Source organism: Quercus suber, unplaced genomic scaffold, assembly GCF_002906115.3.
Source record: "Quercus suber isolate HL8 unplaced genomic scaffold, Cork oak 2.0 scaffold_125, whole genome shotgun sequence".
NCBI classification, from domain to species: domain Eukaryota; kingdom Viridiplantae; phylum Streptophyta; class Magnoliopsida; order Fagales; family Fagaceae; genus Quercus; species Quercus suber.
Genome location: NW_027069589.1, coordinates 392,558 through 418,143, shown reverse-complemented (window position 1 = coordinate 418,143; position 25,586 = coordinate 392,558). Strand labels below are relative to the sequence as shown.

Sequence of the window (25,586 nt, the reverse complement as noted above, 5' to 3'; positions counted from 1 at the left end):
CATTCCACAAAGATGGCAGGCATGATTGACGAATTATTGCGAAACTTGTGCCTGCTGGTTCCATGTTACTTCAACGGAAATTAGCAAGGCCAGGTAGAGATTCTAGAGAAATTGGATCAGTCACCATCGAAATAGAGGGTTTTTGACACTTGGAAGACTTCTGTACACAACATTTTCCAGAAATTGACCCCAGCTTATAGCTAGACACCACTCTCAGTTGTGATAAGCGATGACGCTTGTGTCAACCTCATTGCAGAACCAATGCATGGAGCATACACAAGTACATGATGTCTTTCAAATTCACTCTGTAAATTTTTTTTAGAAGAAAGTTATAATTTATTGCTAATCTCACAATTTGAGTTTTGTGCATAAAAATGTGTCAATTGAGTTACAAGGCAAAGATTATCTTGAACATTTGGAATTAATTTTCTTTTTTTGAAACAATTTATAGTGTAATAAGATGTGACATGAAACTAATCATGATCACTAGCTAATTTTCTGTTTTACTTATTAAAGTTGGGTAAGATGGATTATCCCAAACGTTTTGGAATTATTATTTTTTTCTTTTCCAAACCATTAATGATTTAAGACGTCACATGAAGCTAATCATTGATCATTAGCTTTTCTATTTTTGTTGTCTTTCATGTTCACTCTGTAGTCTGTATTACGAAAGCTGGACAAGAGATTATCCCAAACATTTGGAATTAATTTTCTCCTCAAAACAATTATTGATTATGATGTGACATGAAGCTAATCGTGATCATTATCTATTCTATTTTTTATTTTCATTTTTTTATATGTATTCTATTTTTGTTTTTATTTTTATTTTTATAAATAGATATTAAGAAGTATAAGATTTAAAAAATCTATTAGAAATACTAACATTTGTTAGTTGAATTACAAAAATTTTAGTTTATTTATGTTATTTTTATGGTAATTTATATCTTCGTTAATTTTGTCATATTAGATTAATTTGACTAGTTTAGAGATGTGTTAGGACTTGGGTAAGTTGGGTTTTGAATTTTTTTTTTAAAGATAATTTATTTTATTTTTGCATATTGATTTTCTATAATTTTGTATAGATTAAAATTTTTTAATTTTTTTTTAAATAAAATACATTAACTACTTGAAGTTTGAACTAATGCTAATCAGGTTTAAAATATTTTAAAATTAATCAACTTGGTTCATAAATGGCCAAATTTCCTAAAAACCAAAGGGGAGAGAGAGAGAGAGAGAGAGAGGTTATGGGTTTTGCCAGTGTTACTATTTTCACCGATGACCGAGCTTAATTATGGGTTTCGCGAGTGACTAGGGTTTGGTGAAAGAGAAAGGGATGAGAGAGAAGAGAATAAGTAACAACATTTAGCCATTTAGGGACCAAGTTAGTTTTGAAATATCTTGAACTTGGTTAGCATTAGCCTAAACCTCAGGGGTATTAATATATTTTAAGAATTTGATAATTTGATTTAGTTTATCTATATAGGCCTTTTGTTTTGTATTAATTAACAATTTATATGTTGAATTAATTTAGATTTGCCAAACAACAATGGTGAATGGACTCTAGTCTAATGCTGTATGAGAAATGCTTAAGCTGGTTAACGAAAGTTATGAGCGGATCTGAGATTTTAAGTTAGCGGGGGTTGGAGTATAAAGAAAAAAAAAAAAAAAACTCCAAATAAGCATTCATATGGTATTAAAAAATTATAAATATACAAAATCATTATTTCTAAATATATTAAGATGCAATCATCTACCAACAAAGACAAATATATATATATATATATATATATTTTTAAATACTAGGCTGGTTAGGAAATTTTTTTTTTTTTTTTTTTGTTGTAAAAAATTAGTTTTACCTTCTCCTATAACACATGATTTTTTGATTCTTTGATGATAAAATAATTTTTTTGCTTAAATACAATCACCATTATGACTGTTTTTATTATTTTTGTTAATTTTTTAAGTTGGATAGTTACCATTTGAGTTAGACTAGCTAAGTTGATTGTAAAAAAAGAAAAAGAAATTTAAAATTTTGAAATGGAGTCAACTACAAAAATAAATATATAATAACTATATATATATATATAATATAATATAAAATTGGACCCAGGGGCGCGGGCCCTTGAGCCCCACTTTGGTCCATCCTGCAATAACTAAGGAACTCACATCATCTTGGAGGACGTACGGTTAATACCAATTTACAATAGTTTCATTATAAGAATCAACATCCTCATTTTGAATAAACTAAATAAAAAATCAAACTAAAGGTAGTCCACTATATATGGAAGGAGGCCTGCAATTTCGTGGTCTGAATTAAGTTCTTGTTTAGAGGTTGACTCCGAGCTAGAAAGCTTTTTTCCATTGTTTAGGTCTTATCGAAATTTTGGCAAGGGTGTTATCTTTATCTTCTTAATTTGCTTTCATTTTTTATCTATATAATATAGTCGCAATAATAAGAGAAATGAAATTTGATCTTTGATTCTTTTTATAAAAGAGCAATAATGACATTAAATTAATTGGTAGTCTTTGACGTGTTATATATATTTTAAATTCTTAGTTCAATGGGAAAACTTGGCATTTTTTGTCTTACAATCTTTACTCTCTTTTTAATGATATGCTTTTGAGTTTAAAAACAATATATTGTATCTACATTTTGTGGTTCTTGCAATTTTTTTTGAACAAATTGAAGCAAAGTGCAATATGTTAACACACTTTCACACTTATATTGAATATTGAAGAAACTGAAGAAAAGTGCAATTTTTTTTGAAGAAATTGAAGCAAAGTGCAATATTGAATATTCTGTTGTACATACAACTAATAGTAAGAACTTTTTTGATGTTTCAATAAAGATATTTAGGATTTAAATTCACTATANTTAGGAAATTTTTTTTTTTTTTTTTTTGTTCAAGTTAGAGCATTCATAGTAGTGGTGCTAAAAATCTTAGCTTTTAACACATAAAAAAACTATTTATTCATTTTACCACCTCACTTTATAATACACCCAATATTAAATGTTCTATTTTTTTATCACTTCATTTAGAATAAAGTATACAAATAAATGACATAAAATATATATATATATATATATATATATATATATTTGATGAACTAAATTTTTTATCTGTTTTGGTAATTGAAAATGGAGGGGATTTAAATTCCCTCATTCAAGCCCTAAATTTCAACTTACAGATGAGAGAGACGTGCCAAAAGACTATATGGTCATTAACAATATTATTGAACTATATCTATTTCATTACTCATTAGTCCCATGTTATGATTACAAAATTAATTTTTAGGGAAAAATAAGATATAGGGACCCAAAACTCAAATCTATGGATTTGGTTCTAACATTATGTCATATTAATTATTCACTTTCGCAATTATTATTTTATGTGAGACTCTTTTTTATATATAGAATTCCAATGTGTAACTTAACACTTAATTAACTATGTCATTTATATGTAAAAAAAAAAGAAAAAAAAAGAAAAAGGAGAGCAACATATTTCTGTGTGTGTGAACCATACTGCTTAGACATTATAGTATTAGGACTTAGGAGTGGTTGTTGTGAAATTTTAAATTATTATTTAATAGGAAAAAAAAAAAAGAAAAAAAAAAGGCTACAGAAAGAAAGAGAGAGCAACTTATTAATTTATATTGAATTGTTTGGACCTCGTTAATCAAGAGGCTTCCATGCATTTTTGTTGGTTATTTTGGTCAAGCATATTCTGATTTCTAAATACATCATTATCATCACTTTTGGGTGGGAGTCAGGGCCAATTTGTTTGTTATTCCCTTAAACTTTCTTGCTATCGTTCTACACCTTTCATATTATACTATATCATTAATGAACTGGTCGTTAGAGTATTACAGGCTCTTGTTCGTACATCTTTCACTTTCTTAAATACATGACAATTATTTTCAACATAAATTCGGTGGTCATCACAACCATTACAACTCCCTCAAGTCCTATTATATATTGAGAAAAATATTAATATTTGGCTTCAATAACCAATAAAAAGAGCATGTATTTCATTATGTGCAATATATGTCTTATTTGGCTGATTGGGTTAAGTTAGTTATGTGCATTATACATGATAAGAACAAATGTCATCTCCTTATTAGTAGTTCGAGTCCAAAGTTCCAAATATATTTGATGCCAAACTTTGTACCTATGTCAATAAATTTAAGAATACAAACTTCTTTTACAATTTTTGACATTATTTTGGTATGGATCATGGTTAGTGTATAAAAGATTTGGTATCAGAGGTGGACCCAGGTAAAAGTGACGTTGTTCTAATCATAATAAGTCATGTTAATAGTTATGAAAAAAAAAAATCTTTAACATTAATATATTTATCTTCTTTTGAAGTGCTTCTACAAGAACATTGGCTATTAGTAGTTTGAGTCTAAAGTTCCAAATATGTTGATGCCAAACTTTGTCCATATATCAATAATTTTAAGAACACAATCTTCTTTTACAATTTTTGACATTACTTTGGTATGGATCATGGTTAGCGTATAAAAGATTTGGTGTCAGAGGTGGACCCAGGTAAAAGTGACGTTGCTCTAATCATAACAAGTCATGTTAATAGTAATGAAAAAAAAATATATCTTTAACATTAATATATTTATCTTCTTTTGAAGTGCTTCTACAAGAACATCTACTATTAGTAGTTCGAGTCTAAAGTTCCAAACATGTTTGTGATGTAGAACAGACAGCACATGCCTTCCTTGAACAGCAGGGGCGCAGGAAGTCACAACGCAAGATCAAAGGGGGGTGCCAGTAGGGGCATCGGGGTAACAGTGTCGGAATTGCATGAAATTTGGCAGGTTGAAGGGAAACGACGTTCTGATCCAGATTCATGAACGTCGCCAAAATTTAGGCGAATTCCTTCATTAAGGCCCCGATAACAGTGTTTTTGCTATTTATAGTAATATTTGTTTTCCTTAATAACTTTTAGTTTAAAAGTCAGAATAAGGTCCCGTCTGTTTTGGGACGACCCTTAAGGTCAGTAGTTTATGATTCTGCAGTTAACTCAATTTTGCCATTTTTGGTAAAATTCGGTAATTTTGTCCCCTAATCGCTTAATTAGCGCGAATTAGGGTTTTAAACGTTTTTCTTAGTATTTATATGTTTTGTAGCCGTCAGAGGCAAAATAGACCATTATCAATAAACACAGACTTTTGTCAAATTTTCTTCTGGTGGATTCCAGTTTTATCTCCTTGTGGATTCAGGGAAACCCCTCGTGGATTCGAGGTTTACTACCAGAAACTAACAGTTTAGTTTCTGTTCCATCAAGAGAGCATCGTGTGTGTTTCTCTTCAGGCTTTCGCGACATCAGTTTGACGCCAAACTTTGTCCATATATCAATAATTTTAAGAACACAATCTTCTTTTACAATTTTTGACATTATTTTGGTATAAATCATGGTTAGTGTATAAAAGATTTGGTATCAGAGGTGAACCTAGGTAAAAGTGACTTTACTTTAATCATAATAAATTATGTTAATAGTTATGAAAAAAAAAATCTTTAACATTAATATATTTATCTTCTTTTGAAGTGCTTCTACAAGAAAATCTGCTATTTTGTCATTATCATTTTGAAAGTAATATATAGTGGTAGGTGGGATAACATACGGAAATGCAAGATTCGAACCAGGAAGGTTTTATATAAGCTTATGGTTAAGGTTAGTTTAAGTTTAGACGATCAGGGTCCAAGAGATGAGATTGAGCAATCTAGGTATAGTTCTTTTGGTTTAGAACATTTTTTGTCCATGAGTGACTCACCTAGTAATCAAATTCTTGTGCGTTATGATGTGTTGTCAACTAAAATTTTTAGGGTCCATGCCATAAACATCATAGGCTTAAGAAATAAGAATAGTCCAGGGAAGATATACTTTGAGGATTATGATACCACCAAATCAAATGATTGAAAGAGTTCTAGATCGAGACCCTACATCCATGAACTTTGATTGGGTGTTTATGGCAGAGATGTACGATGAAATTAGTTTTTTCTTTATATTATTTTTGGGGATAAAAGATTAGAATAAGGTGAAATTAGTTAGGCACCATTAATTTACTTTTATATGGTCTGCACCTTGTTTGATAGTAGCTTGGATTTGGAACCATCTTTTAGGACAACATTTAATGAAAAATTTTGAAAATTCTTGCTTTAATATTCTAATTATGGATTGGATATGATCCTCATCTATTAGAAGTGACAATCCATATTGCTATTACTTTTGCTTTATTCTACTTATTAATATGATCCTCATCTACTTAGAGGTGACAATTCTGTCTTGCTAGATTGTATTTGTGTATATAAAGATATTCAACTATACATTGATGAACCTAAATACGATTCATTTAATAATCATTTAGAAGTTATTAAAATATAAAACAACTTATTTATTAAATAAGTTGACACAATACAATCATGTAGCACACTTAATAAATAAGTTGTGTGTGGGTTCTTATTTTGGACAGCACTCAGGCTTAAGTGGAAACAAGGATCCTGAGCTCCCAAGGAGTTTATACTTGTTGTTTGGTACTGGGCTTGGTTCACTGTAACTATATTGGGCTAATTATGAAGCAAATTGTGCACAAAACATGGGCCTTACAACACATACACATTCATACATGCAAATATATACATATTGTAAAATAAATAACTGAGGAACAGTAAAGAAATAAAGAAAAAGCAAGTAAGGACGTCAAGGATCCTCAGAAAGTAAAATTGTATGTCATTGTGAGAGTGCTTTTTTTTTTAGCACTATGGCCCGAGGATCCTGGGCCGTGTGAGGGGTACTTGGTGGACTGGGATCAATTCCCCGCAGCTAACAGGCTGATTTAGGAATAGATTTGTGCACAGAAACAAGCTTCCTACAATTACAAACAAACTAAAAAATTTAACATATTTTTTATATTGTAAACACATAAATTATAATAATTATAAACAAATAAATTTTATACAGAAATTTATCACATAATAAAATCAAATAAAATAGTAATAGCATACCATCTAAAAATTCATATTTTTCAACCTGATGAAATTCCATCCAAATTATTAAAAAAAAAATGCAATTTAAGAAAAAATAATAATGAAATGAGAGTATTTTATTTTATTTTTATTATTTTGAAAAAATGATTAAGGACTTTAGAGCTTCAGTATAGATTTTTTCAATATAACCATAAAATTATTTTAATTACTCAATTCTATATTTAAAATTCAAAATGTTAAATAAAATGACTTATATTATATGGATTAATCAAACTTATGTCAAGGCGGATTGCCCCGTTCATGACTATGTCATTTTCAAGTTGTTATGAGTTAAGCAGACCAATACAATTGACGCATTCATTTAACTTGCTTTGATTCACATTGATAGCCTGGGTTAAGTATATGATGTTAGAATATCCAAGATAATGTTTTCAAGCAAATACATTTAAATGTTCTAACATATACATACAATTACAGTTTGTGACTACGTCCCTAGAAGCCCAAAACCTAAAGTCAAAGTTTGGTGAGGGGCCATTTTTCAAACACAATCTAAAAATCCTCCTTAACTACAAGCCTAAAGACCTTTGAGACTCTCTCTATCTCTCGATAGCCGAAGTATTCAAGAGAATGCTTAGCTGCTATCTAATAACTCTCTATTGACAATGGTACGAGTTTACAAGGTGTGAGCGAGAGTCCATTTATTGTGTGTAGGGAATGGCCAAGTTGCAACTTGAGTGGATCAGTCAAGTTGCATGTGTGAAGCATCACGTAACTTTCGGCTTTTTGTCTATTTGTTAAGTCTGAATTGCAGCCCATTGAACCTCACTTAGTTTCCTTCTATCTAACAAAACTATACAGTAGCTAAACTAAAAAGTCATACGGCGCGTTTTCTCCTTCTTCCTTTTTTTTTTTTTTTTTTTTTTTTTTTTTTTTTTTTTTTTTTTTTTTTTTTTTTTTTTTTTTTTTTNTTTTTTTTTAGCACTATGGCCCGAGGATCCTGGGCCGTGTGAGGGGTACTTGGTGGACTGGGATCAATTCCCCGCAGCTAACAGGCTGATTTAGGAATAGATTTGTGCACAGAAACAAGCTTCCTACAATTACAAACAAACTAAAAAAGAGTATTTGTATTGAACAACATTTAGCAGTAAAGGAAATGCATAATAAGTGAAATAAAATGCGAAGAACATGTTAGGGATCCTCCGACTGATGAGGTATGTTTTATTAGTTTTTTTGTTCTTTTTTAAAACTGTGATTACAAAGCTCACTACAACATGGTGCAAGGTTCAAGTGAGTTCAAAAATTACAGACTTTGATAGCCATTCAAGCTTCAAAGACTTGCAAAGTTTGAATCCGTTGAATCCGAGCGTGTAATGTAGTGGCTGTTTCGGGATCCCGGGAAAACAAGTTCCTCTGTTTTCCCTTTTGTTTTACAGAGTATTTCTTATATCTTTCGGGACTTTTAGAAAAATAACTCTCAGTGTCTTAATGAATGTCTATGCTTCTCCAAAAAATTGAATTCTATCTCTTCCTTCCCCCTTTTTATAGCACAGTGGCGGCTCCTGGGGTACTACCAATTTTCCTTTTTGCCCTTTGAAGTTGTTCAGCGCCTGGTTGTCCCAGGGACATGTCGTTTCCTTTTTCTTATAGCTCTTCTCTTTTTGCTGCGACAGGATGAAAGTTTCCCAGCAAGCTTCCATTTCCGGATTTCCCCTTGGTTGACCTGAGGTGTTTGGCTTTTCTTGCTCCAGCTTTCCCAGCTTTCCAGTTGTACTTTCTTTGTCTTTTTTCTTCAAATGGTTGGGACCAAATCTCCTGCATTTTTATCTTTTTTTGTCTTTCTTCGAATGAGAGTCTCCCAGCGTGCCTTTTGTCTTTTTTTTTCTCATCAAGTCTGCTTCAACTTCTCCTCATGCGTCCGGGGATCCTCTGGCTCTGGTATTGCTTCTGGGCGTCCCGACCCAAGTCTCCCTTCTGGGCTTGGTTGCTGTTTGCTTTATCTTTTTTCTTGGGCCCTTTTCTTTGTGGACCTCTGAATCAAGTCTTCTGGGCTCCCTTCTTTTTCTTTCTTTTCCCCTTCCCTTCTTTTATTGTGAGAGCCCATCCTTTCTCTTTTTTGTGAAATGGGCCCAAGGTCTTTTTCACCTCTTTTCTTTTGGGCCTATTTTGTGGCTATTTAATTATTTTGTACCTCAACAGTCATATATCAAGTTTTAATACATCAATCCCTATTTTTACTAGGATATGCCATGAAGTTCAAATAGTTCAAAAGTCATAGACTTGATAGCTCATTGTAGGCTTCCAAGACTTGTGAGATTTGAATCTCCTTGAATCTAAGTGTATCTCCAATACTTATCATATGACTCCCTTTTTTTCTGCCGCAGCTGTTGACTTTGGGGGACAAAATTACTGTACGTATACTGTGCGTGTACTGTTTACACACTGTTTACATACTGTTTATGTAATATTTAATATTAAAAGTGAGTCCCACAATACTATTCACACATTTAAAAATTATTTTGCTACAGTGTTTTCAGCAACAATCAATTTTTATCAACTTTTAGCAACAATAAGTGCTATCTAAACAGACCCATAATCTCTCCAATTTTTAGTACGCAAACATATGCCATTGGTCCCACCTAAGTACTTTATGACGTGTCAATTAAGTGGTTTTGGAGGTTTCCAGTGGAGTTCTAACTAGGAGCTTATTAAGCTCTTGAAGCTTCCATGAAATGTATCATGGTGCAGCTTACTTCGAAAGTGTTTGGATACAGATGATTTTTTCAGCGTTTGCGTTTTTTGTTTTTACTGATCAGCGCCTCTTGCACTGTTCATGAAACATGAATAGTGCAAATAGGCAAATGAACAATATTTTCAACATGAACAGTAACTTTTTAATTATTTTTTATTATTTTCAGTTTTCAGTTTTCAATTTTCAATTTTCAACAAAATAAGCGATATCCAAATGCACAATTTTTCTAAAAATATTTATATGGTGACGAGGTAAAAAAGACTATTTAACAACCCAGATGACAGTAATAATTTTGCAACGACCAATAGGATTCAAGCATGTTTCTATCAATCCTACAATAGAATGTAAAAGGCACCAAACAAGCAAACCCATTTAGGAAACCAAGGGTAAATGCGCCATACGAATGAATGACTTTTGCTCATATGTTATCTAATGTTTCAATAAAATTCTCATATTAATTCTACGACAATGACTAGAAGAGGGATTAGATTATAGTATTATACTCTAAATGGGTAAGCACTACGAACTTATTACATACATCTTTAGCTCGTAGTTATTAACAATTTTTTTTGGAGTTGGTTATATCTGTGTGAAGTGACGTTAAGTTTACAACTACTACAAACTTATTATTTGTCTTACAGTTTGATTTGAGGGAATTCCTTAAAGATGAAAAACCAAATACATTCGAGCTACTTTTTATGGACAATTGCACCATTTTCAATTAGAAGTTTACATTTTCATTAACTTTTGTCCCTTTTGCTAACTCTTTTTTAACTAATGTCTAATGACTCCATTAACAAAAATTTAATATTAAAGACATAAACAATTTCATAACAGTTGAGTTGACAAGTTTTAACTGATTTTTATCTGAACTTACCATTGACATTATTTTTTTACTTACCACTAATAATCTGTTATATCGATCAACCAGGTGTAGAATTTTTTGTGCCCATATATTTTCTCTTTACAAAAACCCTAGTATTTTCTTTTCGATAGGTTTAAAGGCACAACAAATTTCCAATTGTTATAGTAACAAGTTATTCTTGATAGATAAAAAAATAATATCAATTTTTTTTTTATAAGTAAGGTAAGAAATTTTACTAAAAAAACCAAATGCACTGGAAGTGTACTACAATGGTACAAATCAAAAACCCAGATTACAACGATCTATAAAATCCGGGAGAGAGACAAGAATAGAAAGGCAAAACTAAACTCCACTCAAGGAGAGTACAGAAAAAGAAAAACTTAATGTCATGAATAGACCATTCACAGTTCTTAAAGCATCTAACATTCCGCTCCCGCCATAAGCACCAAAACAAACAATACGGCACAAACCTCCATAAACCTATATTTTGATGTCTACCAAACTTCCCCCGCCAAGAAGCTAATACCTCAATAATTTTATACGGCATAACCCAATGTATACCCAACAATCAAAAAACCATAGACCACAACTCATATGCTATAGGACAATGAAAAAGAAGACCATCCATCGATTCCCCACACCTTTTACACATAAAGCACCACTCCAATACTGCAATATGCCTCTTCCAAAGATTATCCGTAATTAAGATCTTACCTAAGGCAGTAGTAGTCCAAGAAAAGAGCGCTACTCCAGGAGGAACCTTGGATTGCCACTCCATTTTCCAAGGAAAATCAATGACAGGAGACGGAGATAAAGAATGATAGAAGCCTTGAACCTCAAAACCTCTCCTTATTGCTGGCTTTTAGTAAAGTTTGTCATCACCAACACCCCGCACATTCGTGGAATAAAGCACAACCCAAAAACGATCAAATGATTCTGACTCCCAATCTTGTGGTGGACGACGGAACCGAATGTCCCAATGAAGCCTCCCATTGGAGAAACACATCACCCCTGACACAAAAAACTCCCTTGCCCGACTAATACTATACAATTCTGGAAATACTTCCTTAAGGGAACAATCCCTACACCATACATCCTCCCAAAACTTTATCCTAGTACCATCACCCACATCAAACCGAAGAAATTTAGAAAAGTCCAGCCAGTCACTTTTAATGGATTTCCACACACTAACACCATAGGTCCATAACACTGGTTTGGTACACCAAACACCCCCTTCATCCCCATATTTAGCCTCAATGGCCTTCCTCAAAAGGGCATCTCTCTTCGTTCCATATCTCCATAACCATTTGCCTAACAAAGCATAATTAAATCTTCTCAGCCGTTGAATCCCTAAACCACCCTTCTGCACCGGTATAGAAACCTTAGCCCATTCCACCAAAGGAACCTTAGAAAGAAAGAAAAAATATATATATATATATATCAATGATAAGACTATATGAGAATTAGTATAAAAAACTTGTTAAGTTTAATTGTTGTAGAAAATGTTACGAAAGTATTGTATCCGTGGCATTACCCTTTTCCTTTTCATGTGTGGTATGTTAGTAGTTGCAATCATAGGGTGTGTTTGGATATTGTTTATTTTATTGAAACTAAAAAATTATTGTAAAAAATACTGTAAATAAAGGTAAAAATTAGTTGAAATAGTACAGTAAGACCAATGAATAGTGTCAAAAAGTGAATTGGAACTCATAAATAGTAGCAAAAATAAGCTAAATAGTGAAATAATTTTTATTTATAATCCCAATCCAAACGCACACATAATGTTTCTTATTTCATAAAAAGAAATATACTCTTCTATTCCACACAGTATGCTTTGTTTTACATATAAAACATGAGTTAAACCCACGTTTTTAGTTACAAAAACAAGCAGTATTATGCAAAAGAAACATCCCCTTCATAAAAAGTATTTCATTCTGTCATTCTTAAAAAACAAAATAAGAGAAGAAGATATATACAAGGTGGGGCCTATATTAAAATGACTTCATTCTGTCATTCTTAAAAAACAAAATAAGAGAAGAAGATATATACAAGGTGGGGCCTATATTAAAATGACATACTCTCTTGTACAGTACGAGACAAGTTTTAAGACTTCCCTCTCCCCATGGAAGGTCCCTTAATAAGCTTTTTGATGTGTAATCGCACTTGATGGGGATTGAACTAGTCATTTTTACTGATTTGGCGTAAAAAAAAACACAATCAAGTTGTGAATTAGAGGCTCAACATCATGATGAAAGATGTACAGAGTCTTTGCTGTCCAGCCAAGAAATACCTTTTCTTTGTTGACCAACCGCGTGCTTCATAGACTAGGTTCTGTTATTTCTGTCTATGTATTAGTTTTCTGTGTACTCCTAGTTTTGGAATCTCATAGCCACTTCCTACTCACATGCTCACAATTATTTCATGTCTTCCCAAATTGTGTGACGAGTGAAGGGGATGTTTCCTATAGAGAGCCTAACATACTTTTTAAATCATTTAGCAAAAGTGAGCCGGATAATACCATTTATATCCATTATTTCTCTTGATATTTTCAGGGCTAGCTAGAAACAAGCTTTACATGCATGCTTACAATTATTTCATCTCTTCCCAATATAGGAGCGAAGGGGATGTTTTCCTATAGAGAGACTAACATCTTTTTAAATCATTTAGCAAAAGAGTGCCTAAGAGCAACCACAATAGTGAAGACATAATTTTAGCTATTTGGCTTCACAAAAACCTACTTTATCTATTTTGCCTACTAACTTTACAAAACACCTAACATCATTGGTTTTATTTTAGCTTTCAGTACAATAAAATCATATAAACAACATAATAAAATAGTATATCCACTTTAATAAACAACCACCACCACCACCGATCAACCACCACTTCAGACAGCCCACCACCACTACCACTACCACTACTCACAACCAACTCCTCTACCGCCACAACCACCAAAATCAGCCCATAATTACCCAAGAAATCAACTTACAACCACAAAAATAAAACCCATGGCAACATCACGGCACAACCAAACCACAACCACCATCACAGTAGCCTCAAGCTCAACCCAAAAACTAGCAAACAATTGAAAAAAAAAAAAAAAAAAAAAAACCCCAAAAATCTCACCCTCAAGATGCCCAAGCCAAGAGCACACAATTAGAAATCTTAAAATATGCAATCCAAAGAGACCCACACAGCAGCCACACACCACGACCCCAGCAACCCACCCATGGACCCAGCGGTGGAGTGGAGGTGAGGGAAGAACACCAACTGTTTCGGCATTGAGACCACCCACGAACCGTTTCGGCCCCAAACTCAACTGTTGCCAAGATTAGTCTCACCGTTTCGACACCGAGATCCTCACTGAAATTATCGACATTGTCGATCTCTGATCTCTCCATGGAGGAAGAGAAAGGGGGGGGGGGGGGGAGAAAGAAAGGGAGAAGAGCTGAAGAGGAAAAAATGAATGAAATCTGTTCGGGCTACAGTGCTACAGAGGAAGAAGATGAGAGTAAATATTATTTAATTCAAAATATAAATAAAATATTAATATTTTTGTATAGCTTTGAGCTACAGTGTACAGCCAAAGATGACAGTGCACTGTAACTCAAAAGTTAAAAATTTAGATATGCCTCCACTATTGCAGCCCCAATTTTTAAGTTTTTGGTGCTAAAAATAACAATTTAGCTTTTTAGTACCACTAATACTAATGCTCTAATAAATACCATTTTAATCCATTGATTCTCTTTGATATTTTCAGGGCTAGCTAAAAATAAGATTGACATGCAAGGACTTCACTGAAGAGTGAAGACAGCTATAAATGTTTTATAGTATTTTCTTTCGGTGCATGTGTTTTTAAGTGGGGTTTATTGGTGACATTCGTAAGCCTAGTTAACATCAATATATATTATTTTCCATTGGAATTGGTAACAGTTCTTTAAAAACTTTGACATCACTGATTCACTTGCTCTATATTTCAAGAGAAACTATACCATGTTTCGGTAATATTAACTCAACATCTGTTTTGATATTTCCTACCTAATAAATGAGCGACACCTGTTTCAAAAAACCACAAAACAAATGCTGAGTTATAATTTATTGGAATAGTCTAATATGATTTTTTGAAACAGATGTCACTCATTTATTAGGTAGAAAATACTAAAATAAATACTGAGTTAGTATTACCGAAATATGATATACTTTCTCATATTTCATAGATGGAAATAATCTTGAAAAGAGCCCCATAAATAAAAGGCACTTTCTTTGGGGTTCGAGCCTTGGGGCGAATTTCCAAATGCATGAACTTAACACAGCTATAAATTATTTCAGGCTTTTTTGTGTGTTGGTGGGTTTTAACGGTGACATTCATTTATAAACTAGCTGACAATATTATTGCTTTCCATTGGAAATGATGATAATTCTTTAAACTCTGTCATTAAGCCAAAAAAAAAAAAAAAAGAGAATGAAAAGAGAAGAGAAGAAGAGAAAGAGAAGTATAAACTAGGACATATATGTGTGTGGAAAGGTTGATTTGTACACTAAGAGAGATGGGCAGGTTAAGAATATAGGATTAAATTAAGGTTCCTTAAGAATTAAGATGACGAATAAGTATTTTGGTTTCAAATTTTTTTTTTTAATACAATGGTTAAATGAGGTCATATCAATAAAAAAAAAAAAAAAAAAAAAAGGAAAAAGGAATCTCTATAAAGGTTCCCTTACACTGAAATTATTACATTTGAAATAGGAAATCTTTTTTTTGAGTCCCACCTGTGAAACCTTTATGTACGTTCAATTGTTGTTTTTCCCGGAAAAATGGGACCAGATGTACGGATGGGATAAAAAAATCAAATTTATAATATTTTTACAATAAATTATAAGTATTTATTGTTATTGGTTTAAATTTAGACCTATAAACTAAATTATTTTTCCGCCTAACAATAACATATAATTATTATCTACGACTTAAAATTTATTGTAAAAGTATTGTAAAAATATCAAATACGTATTATTTTTCAAAATATTATGACTTCTTTTAAAATAATAAAAAATTTATGTTAGTGATAAACTAATATGAAATTAATAGATAAAGGTTACTGTAAAAGGGAGAATCATTCTCTAGCTAGAGTACTGTCTTGCACTAAGGAATAATTTATGATTATTCTATTTTTTTTCATATGACTTTGTTTCCTTAAAACAAATGAGGAATAATTAACATTGCGTCTAGTTTTGACACTTGGTTTGAAGGGAGGGTCAGATGGAGGAGGGCTTCCACTAATAAGTGCTTTATGGTGTAATTTTTGGTTAATATTACACTAACCAATTCTTTTTTAGTAACCCTAGTAGTTCTTCAATTCCACTATTTGATTATATAGGTTACTTAATTTTTACCTGTTAAATATCAAGAGATCACAGTAAAATACAATTACTAAATTTAATATCGTTTTATTGGATATATATTTCCTTTAATTAATCCTCTGTGCTGGATATATGTTTTCTTCATATATACTTGTCAAATGTCAAAGATAATCAAAAGACTGCCTTATATGTGCAATAATAATTAGTTGATATTAGGATACATTTTATAATTGTTTAGGATAAATTACAATTTTCATCTTAGTGATTTGGTCTTATCTACAATTTAGTTCATAAATTTTTAATTGTTACGTTTAACTTACCCAAAACTTATGTTATTAGTAAATGATTAATTTTATCATTTAGCCATAATTTAACACTATTCCTCACGTGTTGAGCTAAATTCCTCTTAATAAGTGAAACTATGCTCTATTACTATGATAACTAGCTTATAATCCGCACAATGTGCGCGATACTTTTATTTATTACAAAAATATTTATTACAAAAAACAAACCGTAGGTGAAAATTTAAAAATTTCATAATTAGATAATACAATTTTTTTTTTTTAAAGAATTGCAAGAAAGAAACCTAAATTCAAGGCGTCTTACATAGATACTATGAAATCTAATCTTGAAATTTCTTGCTCATTCAACAAAATTTGAAATAGACCCAAAAAAAATTGTTTTCCTTCATCAAATATGCACTCAAGCAAATGAAAGAAAGTGATTTTTTCTTTCTTTCTTTTGACACCAAGAGTTAATTATTTTGTTTCTCACAAAAAAAAAAAATGATTAAAAAAAAGAGTTAATTATTTAAAGCATGTTCCAAAGTTCCAAAAGATAAACAAAATAAATTCAGGGTGGTCCAAGAGAGATAATAGTTGTCTTTGTTTTTGCTAGAAGCAAGTACCAGTGTCTTCAACTAACAATAATTAATACTTAAAATATCATGAAATTCAAATTCTATAGTAATAACCCATGAATTACATCAACTACAGTAGTAAATAGTCTCACAGAATTCACTTAGCCAAAAAAAAAAAAATCATATTCTCACTATAAGGGTGATTCCGAAAACGTAGTGCCACTAATTTATACCAAATTATCAATTTCACTATTTTTTTATGACAATACCTACTACACCAAAGGAAAATGCAGACAATGTTTATAATGTAAAAATATGAATATGTAACAAACCATGGGTGAAGCCTACCGATTGTATTAAAGCAATAAACTATTAAATAGAACCCAAACGAAGGCTGGTTTAACTATGAGAAATCTCAACCATGTATAAAAATCACACTGAATATTACAATTTTTTGTATATAATTGTGAGAAATCTCAACCATGTATAAAACTGAATATGTCATTCATTTAACTACTAATATAGATTGTCTATTTAAGGTAGCAAGATCATAAGCTCTACCAGCAACCTCCTCATCATGATATTCACTTGTATACAAAATGTAAATAGATGAATACACAATTTATATGAGATAACACATCTATTACCAAGTTTATCCCCCATAAGTCTATGGAGATCCATTTGGGTTCTAAAATCATCTTCCTTTCTGAACATTCACAAATTTCATCAATAGTATCCAAAAAATATTAGATATCAAGGTCTCATTTTGGCCACAAACAATATAATATTCATATAGTGTTACCAAGTAAAAAGAGTAGGTATTTGCCTCGTAGACACCTATAGTTCAATCCAACTAATTTGATAGGTCAGCTTGTATTTTCTAGGGTTTTTGCTTTATGTTTTGTTTATTGAATTTCTGCCGTGTGATGCAATCAAAGCATAAATGCAATAGTTGTATTTTGCATTCAGTTGTGATGTATATTAATAGTTTAAAAAAAAACAATCAATTTTAGTAGGAAGAATAGAAGCCTTTTAGAGGCAGGGCTATAGATTTGAGTAAAAAACTATACCAATAAGGGCGTAAGTTGAGAATGATTTCTGCAGTATTTTAGAATGTCACTCTTCTCCCTACTTCTCTAATTGGTGAAATTCACTTGCTGCATCATTGCAGTATGTTTACTTTATTCCTTTAATTGCAGATATATCCAATTATCACCTTTTTAGAAAACATGATAATAGAATTTGTATTACTTCTAAAATATGATTTTAGAGAATCAACATAGGGACATGAATATACATGTTTGTATGATCTAGAGGACAAATGATAGGAGACTCATTACAAAATCATTCCCTACTGCCATATATGCAAGAAGAGGCACTCATAAAAATAAAATAAAATAAAAGCCCAGTGGATCTCAAAATCAAGGAACAAATAATTCCCATATCATTTTGTAATTGGATACATATGCTTTAAAGTAAAAAGAGGGAATTATCAAAACCCATTACGTCTCCAACTCCATCAATCTATGAATTCAATTTCTAATTCACCAATCATCCAAGTTTATGCATAATGAATTAAAATAAACAATAGCCAATACAGCATAATTAGAAGAAGACAAAAGTTATTAAATGATCACCCAACAACGTTGTCAAGACATTAAAACATGCAAATCAGAGCCAATTGAAAGACAAATACACTAAGTGGACAAAATCTAATATGAAGAATGAGATAAGTACAAGGGAAATCAGACTATCCTAACCTATTAATTTGTTCCAGCAACGTTTCTTGCAAAAATGTCTGGTGTAAGGAAGTTGATAACGTCTAAAAATCTGTTGTGAAGTGTATAACATACGTTAGTTAACAATCTGTTTATTTGTTATTTTAAAATGAAGTAATTAACCCAAAAAATCCCATAATCCCACTTACAAAAAAATTATAATTACTATACATTCTAAAGCATCCATGTTGAAATCTGGTTATTAAAATCAAGGGTGAATATCCCTAATGTTACCAAAACTTAAGGCCAGGAAAATAATAATTTCAAACCAAAGTAAAAGATTTTTCTCATTTAAAAGGTAATTCAACAGTTCAACAATTACTCTATATTTTTTTAGCACAATTCAACAACATTTAGATCCATGGAAACTAAACAATTGTATCTATTATTGCAAAAATTTCTAGATGAACAAAAAATCTAGAAGAGCAGATGATACTCATATTCTACATGAGCACGACAAAGTTAGAATATAAAAGTTGGAAGAAAAATATCAAGAGAATACATTTTTCCCAAAAAAATATAAAGGAAGAAACTCATAATAAACTTTAGGGATAATAATTTAATGATTTAATTAGTTTTAGAGATAATTTTATTACTAAATTCATACAAAATAAGTTATAAACACTCCCTCCCTTGCAAACTTTAAAAACTACTATTCAAGCAAAAGTAAATAAAGATACAATGACAACCAAAATAGCTTTGACGGAAATATTTAGAAATTCCCAAGGTCTTTATACACAGGCAAAAAAGATCTCCAATGTAAAACTCCTAATTTCCATTTGAAAATATTATATGTAAAGAGAGAATTCATTCCTAAAAAATAATTCATTTAGAAGGAAATTAAAAGAATCAATATATATTTTCTCCTGTTAATGGAGACTTACAATTAGTATGCACATTGTTCCCTTTACTACCCATCCAAAACAATGGGAAGAGAGATTTGACTTATATATATATATATATATATATTAGTAAGTGTACTTTGCATAAATCCATGAACTGCTTATACTGAGGAGATAAAACAATTATGAAAGGTACTATTTATTTCAACATGAAATAATAAAAATAGAAAGAATAATCATAATGCATTGAAAAGCAATCAATATGGACGGGTTGGGGATGATGATCCAATATGTTTTTGATAATATTGAACATCAATGCAAGAACCTTTAAGTAATTTTCATTAAACATTACATTTATCAAAAATTCTACCCAACACATGCTAGAATCTTTTAATTCAAACACTTTTTACAAATAAAGAAAATCAAATATGACTACAAATGATGTGAAAAAAATTTTAAACTTTATTAGCAAAATATATTAAAAAACAAACATAGACCAGGTACAATATAAACTGATAACGAACTTCATTAGCACAACTTTCCAATCAAAGCACAGAAGCGTACAAAAATAAAGAAAATGCTAATTGAACTACTAATTTTACAACAAAACACTCAGACAACATACTTCAATGTAAAAATTAAAGGGGTGACATTTTAGAAAATTTCCACAAATGAGTCATTCTATCCACTATAATGACAACTTCAAATTCTAAAGTATAATCTAAGATGTCGGATTTGTGAACGTAGTATGATACAAAATATGAATGATTCCAATTCATGAGCAACTAAATAGGCCTAATAGGTGCACCTAATGAGGGAAATATGAAAAGAAAAAACCATTTTCAATTCAAATTTTATTTGCCCTAGTCAAATGAGTTCGATGTTAATAAATCATAATTTCTCTACAACTAAAAGTAATGGCTAATAGGGATTTATCATGACCAACTCTAGAACGTGACAGAGAGACTTTCAGAGGATGTTACAGACCCTAAGAAATTGTATGTTGGAGATGGTGAATTTAACCCGTACTTATGCACGAGAATGGTCAATTGTAGTGATGCTATTAATGTTAAGCTTGGGTTATTAAACAATTTTTATGATATTGTTTTAGACTACACTTAAAAGATAATTTGGGTTTAATTTGAATTCTGATTGTACTTCTACTTAATAAATATATATGATTATATTTTTGTCCATTTTTTAACAAATTAACAACATGCTAAATTGAACAGACTGAAAACTATTGAAAATGAGATTTAAAGAAATATTAGGTTTATTTTTCTTATTTTGTTGAATATTTGAAAGAGTTGTTTTACACCAAATTAAGTTATCATTCAAACTATAGAAATAGCTAGAGATGACAGCAAATCTAGACACCAAAGAAAAAATAAAAGAAAATTGTACAAAAGAAACACAACTTGACATTTTGAGATACACTTTCAAAACTACAACTATACATAAAAATAGTCCCTTAGAGGACCTAAACGATACGACACTAAACATGACAACAAAATACACCCCACTTATTCTCTTGAAAATTGAATTTGTTCCACTCTTAAAACAGCATTAGAGATTCCCGGTAGACTGCAAACTATCTAGATCAATAGTGTTTTTCTTTTTTGCTAAGATAGTTCAAAAGAATTAGAATTTACCATTAAATTAAATTTTATTCTAGATTTCCCACCTAATCAATTTCATAATGTCTTCCTTTATTTTAACCTTGCTTTGATCATTGGTAACATTTCTTTGCTTCTAAATATGGTAGAAAATAAACTTCAATAAGAAACTTTGAAAGTGTTCTATCCAACTTATATTGTAATTATGGTAGAAAGTACTTTAAAAGAGCACAATGTTTAACAAATTTTTTTTTTTAACATGTATATGAATGTTTCATTATATATATTCATTTTACAAAACCATTATTGCAAGTGCATTATTCTTCTTCATTTGCTTCTTCTTCAATGAATAATTCCTTTTATTCCTTTTATTCTCATACGATCATTTGAAGCAAAGCTCACATGTTAAAATCATATCATGACTATGCCAATGCACTTGAAACAAATCAGTTCAGAATCTCAGATTAGTAGATTGGTAAGACTAAAACAACTTATATTGAAAAGATTGCAACATGAGCTATCTAATGATCTATATTGTTAATTTTGTGCCTACTAGCTAGGAAAATGATAGCGCCTAATGCTAACCCAAAATAACATCAATTATGCCAAATTCAACATTAACGTTAACAATATTAGAGATATTCTATTCTTTTACCTTCTTGAACTTCCAGCCAACCAAGAAGAAAGAAAAAAGGTACCTAAAATTTGAGGAGGACGGACTAAATCTAGCCAAATGAAGTGTAAATTGCATAAATGATTGACTCACGAATAACCTTAAAAAACCCAAAAGCCCATTCTTCTCCTTTTCTTTTTTCACAATTTCCCATTAACCAAACAGAGAAAATAGTAGAGTAACATACTATCTAAAAAAGCACCTAAAATTTGGGGAATATATGAGACTCCAATCTACCAAACCCTATAATCCTCAATTAAACTAAACAAAACAAAAGAACATGTCAGATCATTTTATTAAATAGCCATAAAATCATCAAATGATTGTAGAAATATTAATTGGTAAGCCCAAAAAAAAATCTAGACAGGTAGGTTAGTTTTGAACTTAACTTTCATCCAATGAAATCAAGGCATTTCCCAATTTTCATACACTATTACATTGACAACCCTGCTTTTACGCTTGAACTCAACATGGTTTCATTTGATTTAAGTGCTGCATAGGATTAAATGCGTTTTTTTTTTTTTCCTAGTGTTGAGGCTTCTATATAACTGTGTTGTTTTCATATTGCTAATACAAAATAGTATACAGTATGTGAGGAAGACATATGAAAAAAAGAAAAAAAGAAAAAAAAAAGAACTATAATCAAATTATTTCAGCAAAACAAAATTATTGACTCACCTAAAACCAATTCGAAAACCTTTTCATGTTTTGCTGGTTTACTCTGCAACAACAAACAATTTTTATAAATTTTTTTGACTACTTAAATATTGAGAATTTGATTTTAGAGAGAGAGAGATTGTAAATAAAACTCCACATAGGCAACATGCATACCAAGTCAATGACCATCCATCATTTCAGAAGCAAGCAATACAACATATTAAATCAAAGGCTTCTTCATCCTCTGCAATTGAGAGAATACAATTCATGATGCACAAATTATTCAATATAGAATATTATTTTGTCCAAATGGTTGTGTTATGCAAGCCTAGATTGATAGTTAAACCAATCTTATGTAGCAGCGGCAGCCACAGTTGTTGTCTGGTATAAATCTTTTTTGGTTGAACAGAACCTGAGACCAAACTCTAAAATTCAAACCCATAGCTTAGCTTCCCCTAAAATTTCAAATACACAATCTCAATGTCCATTGTGATTACATCTTGGCTCAAATTAAAACCTATAAATCCCAAATGGAATCAAATAAGAATTGGAATTTAAAATTCCTTATGAATTTCAAAATTATATCCAAAATTTAAAGGCACACGAATCAATGCCTACAGAGAAACTATACACTAAAATCAAGTTTCTAAGTGGTAGCCACATGAACCCAGATAAGAATTCACAAAATTAAATCCAAAAAAAAAAAAAAAAGTAGAACTAACAATATTAGCAAGAGCTCGAACCATTGGTAAAAGAGCCTGCTTCCTGATGCTTGCATGTATTAATGTTCCCTACAAACATTTCAAATGAATTAGCCCTTGATCAAAACCATATATGTGCTTAAGATAGAGATCAGTTATTAAATTACCCCTTAAATGAATAGGAGCAGTACATAACTACCTGCAAAAGAGACCAGAAGATTGATTATAAAGCAATAGCATTTGATCTCTGCTTTCTAAAAATCTAACAAAAATCAACAAAACAAAACACAAGAAATTAAAATTAAGAACAGAAATTCCAATGATTTGCCTTTCCACCTACAAAACCTCAAAAAAAAAAGAAAAAAAAAAAAGCTAAAGAAAAACCCATTAATTTTTTATTACACAGATAGGAATTAAAATCAATCAATGACAAATGAAATCTACAACTGTGAATCCAAGAGAGAGTTACAAACAAAAACCTAAATTTGTACGTGAAACGATTGGAAAATCTTCGCCAAGAATGCTCATTCGAGAAGTGTAAAGAAATTGAAAAATTAATGAAAACCAAATCTAATTTAATAGCCTCAATCAAAATCAAATGTAACCCAAATGCCTAAATTGAACCTATACTACCAAACACCCAAACATAAAAAGAAAACTTTACCCGCAACGGTTCGGCTGCGTGACGGTGGTGGCTCTCTCTCAATCTCACCTTCTCTGTTTACCGTTCTGCCAAAAAAGATCGTGTTTTGAAACTCTTTGATTTCTTATGCCCAATCGACGCAGTGTTTACCGTTTCTGCCTCTTTCTCTGTTTCTTCTTTCTCCGTGTCCTCATTGAATGAGAAGCTTATAATGAGAAGCTTTTAAACGGTGTTGTAGCAACGGGCCATAATTTATTGCTTTTTCGAGAAAGATTAGATAAAAATTAGATAAGTTTTTTTTTTGGGATGTGACAACACAGTCTTTTTCTTCTTCTTTTTTTGGAGGGTGGTGACAACACAGTCTTAGGGTCCGTTTAGATAGTACTTATTGTTGTTGAAATAAAAATTGATAAAAACTAATTATTGCTGAAAATACTGTAACAAAATAATTTTTAAATATGTAAATAGTATTGTGGGACTCACTTTTAATATTAAATAGTGCGTGAACAGCGCGTAAACAGTGCACGCATAATATACGCACAGTAAATTTTTGCCTCCAAAGTCAACAAGTGCGGCCAAAAAAAAAAAAAAAAAAGGAGAAACGCAGAAGTGAAAACGTGTTGTGACTAACTGAGCTATCCAAACCCAAACTTAATCATAAGAAAAAGCTCATGCTTTTATATATAGTATATTAATTAGATTAAATTATAATTTATCTCAAAAGTTTGAAGGGTTAAAACGATAGATTTAATCATTTAACTATTAGATTTAAATTTATTGTGTATTTCAATATACAGAATGTAATTAAATAATGCGTTAGTCTTTGATGGAAAATACCATAGGATAATGTTTAATTTGATACAAAGCTAAATTGTATGGGTTAATTGTTCAAATTAAAATTTCGAGAATGAAATTGTTACTTACATTAATGGCTGACCTATGTAAAAACTCTCAATTATTTTTTACAAACAATTAATACTTATTTTCAATAAAAACATTCACCGTTCAAATCCTTTAAACTTTATTGTATTATCAAAAAAATAGAAAAAAATGTTATCGTTGTTTGATCATCTTAATTCAAACTACGAAGTTCATTTACCATTCTTAATTAAGATTAAATCTTGGCCCTAAAACTACGAAGTTCTAAGGACTATTCTTTCTACTGCATGCACTCAAGTAGTTCAACAACTATTTTGTTTTTGGTCTATAGATAAACAACACAATTCAGAGGCCATGATATGGGTCATTATTTGCGAATATCATGGAATTTAATAGTACATTCGAAATTTTCTATTATTATTTTGACGAAAGATTAGTTTCTTTCCAGTTTCATACTGTAGTCATGTGCTGAGATTATTGTCTGCTAGTATAGAAACTTTGTGCAAGACTGATGGAATTTAAAATTTATATCCATAACATGATATATATTTAAATTTATTAGGTTTATTATGATCTATTCAAGGAAAATTAATAACAATGAAAGAAGCACATAGTTGGAGATGATAAACAATATGGTCGAATTGAGAACACGTGCATAATTAGGATGAATATGCCTTTTCTTCTTAAAAAAAAAAAAAAGGATGAATATGCTTTTCAGGCTTTTTATTTTTTATTTTTTATGAGAGCTTTTCAGGCCTTTATTATTAGTATTTGCCCTTGATGGAGTCACTATGTTGGTTCTATATGGCTCTAGCTAACTAGCTACTTAATTTGTAAACTAAATGGATTCTGTAGGGTCTCAATTTGAGGACTAAGCCCAAAAATGAGTGGGATTTTGGCCCAGTGAATCCAGTAAAATAAATTTATAGAGAGTGGGTTAAAGAGTTAGGTTTTAGTGCATGGATAACA

The 25,586-nt window shown here is 30.9% G+C and overlaps 1 long non-coding RNA gene across 3 annotated transcripts; it reads right to left on the bottom strand.

Moving 5' to 3' along the window:
* Window positions 1-15,704: 15,704 nt before the first annotated feature.
* Window positions 15,705-24,049, bottom strand: LOC111987755 (uncharacterized). Of its 3 annotated transcripts, none has more exons than XR_002880342.2 (5): window positions 23,760-24,049; window positions 23,263-23,294; window positions 22,569-23,185; window positions 22,416-22,458; window positions 15,705-18,658 (listed from the first exon to the last, which is right to left on the bottom strand). It is a non-coding gene; the product is annotated as an uncharacterized LOC111987755 (long non-coding RNA). The 3 variants fall into 3 exon arrangements; XR_002880343.2 differs by having other exon boundaries at window positions 23,117-23,185; window positions 23,760-24,039; XR_002880344.2 differs by having other exon boundaries at window positions 23,138-23,185; window positions 23,760-24,038.
* Between the last annotated feature and the right edge of the window lie 1,537 nt (window positions 24,050-25,586).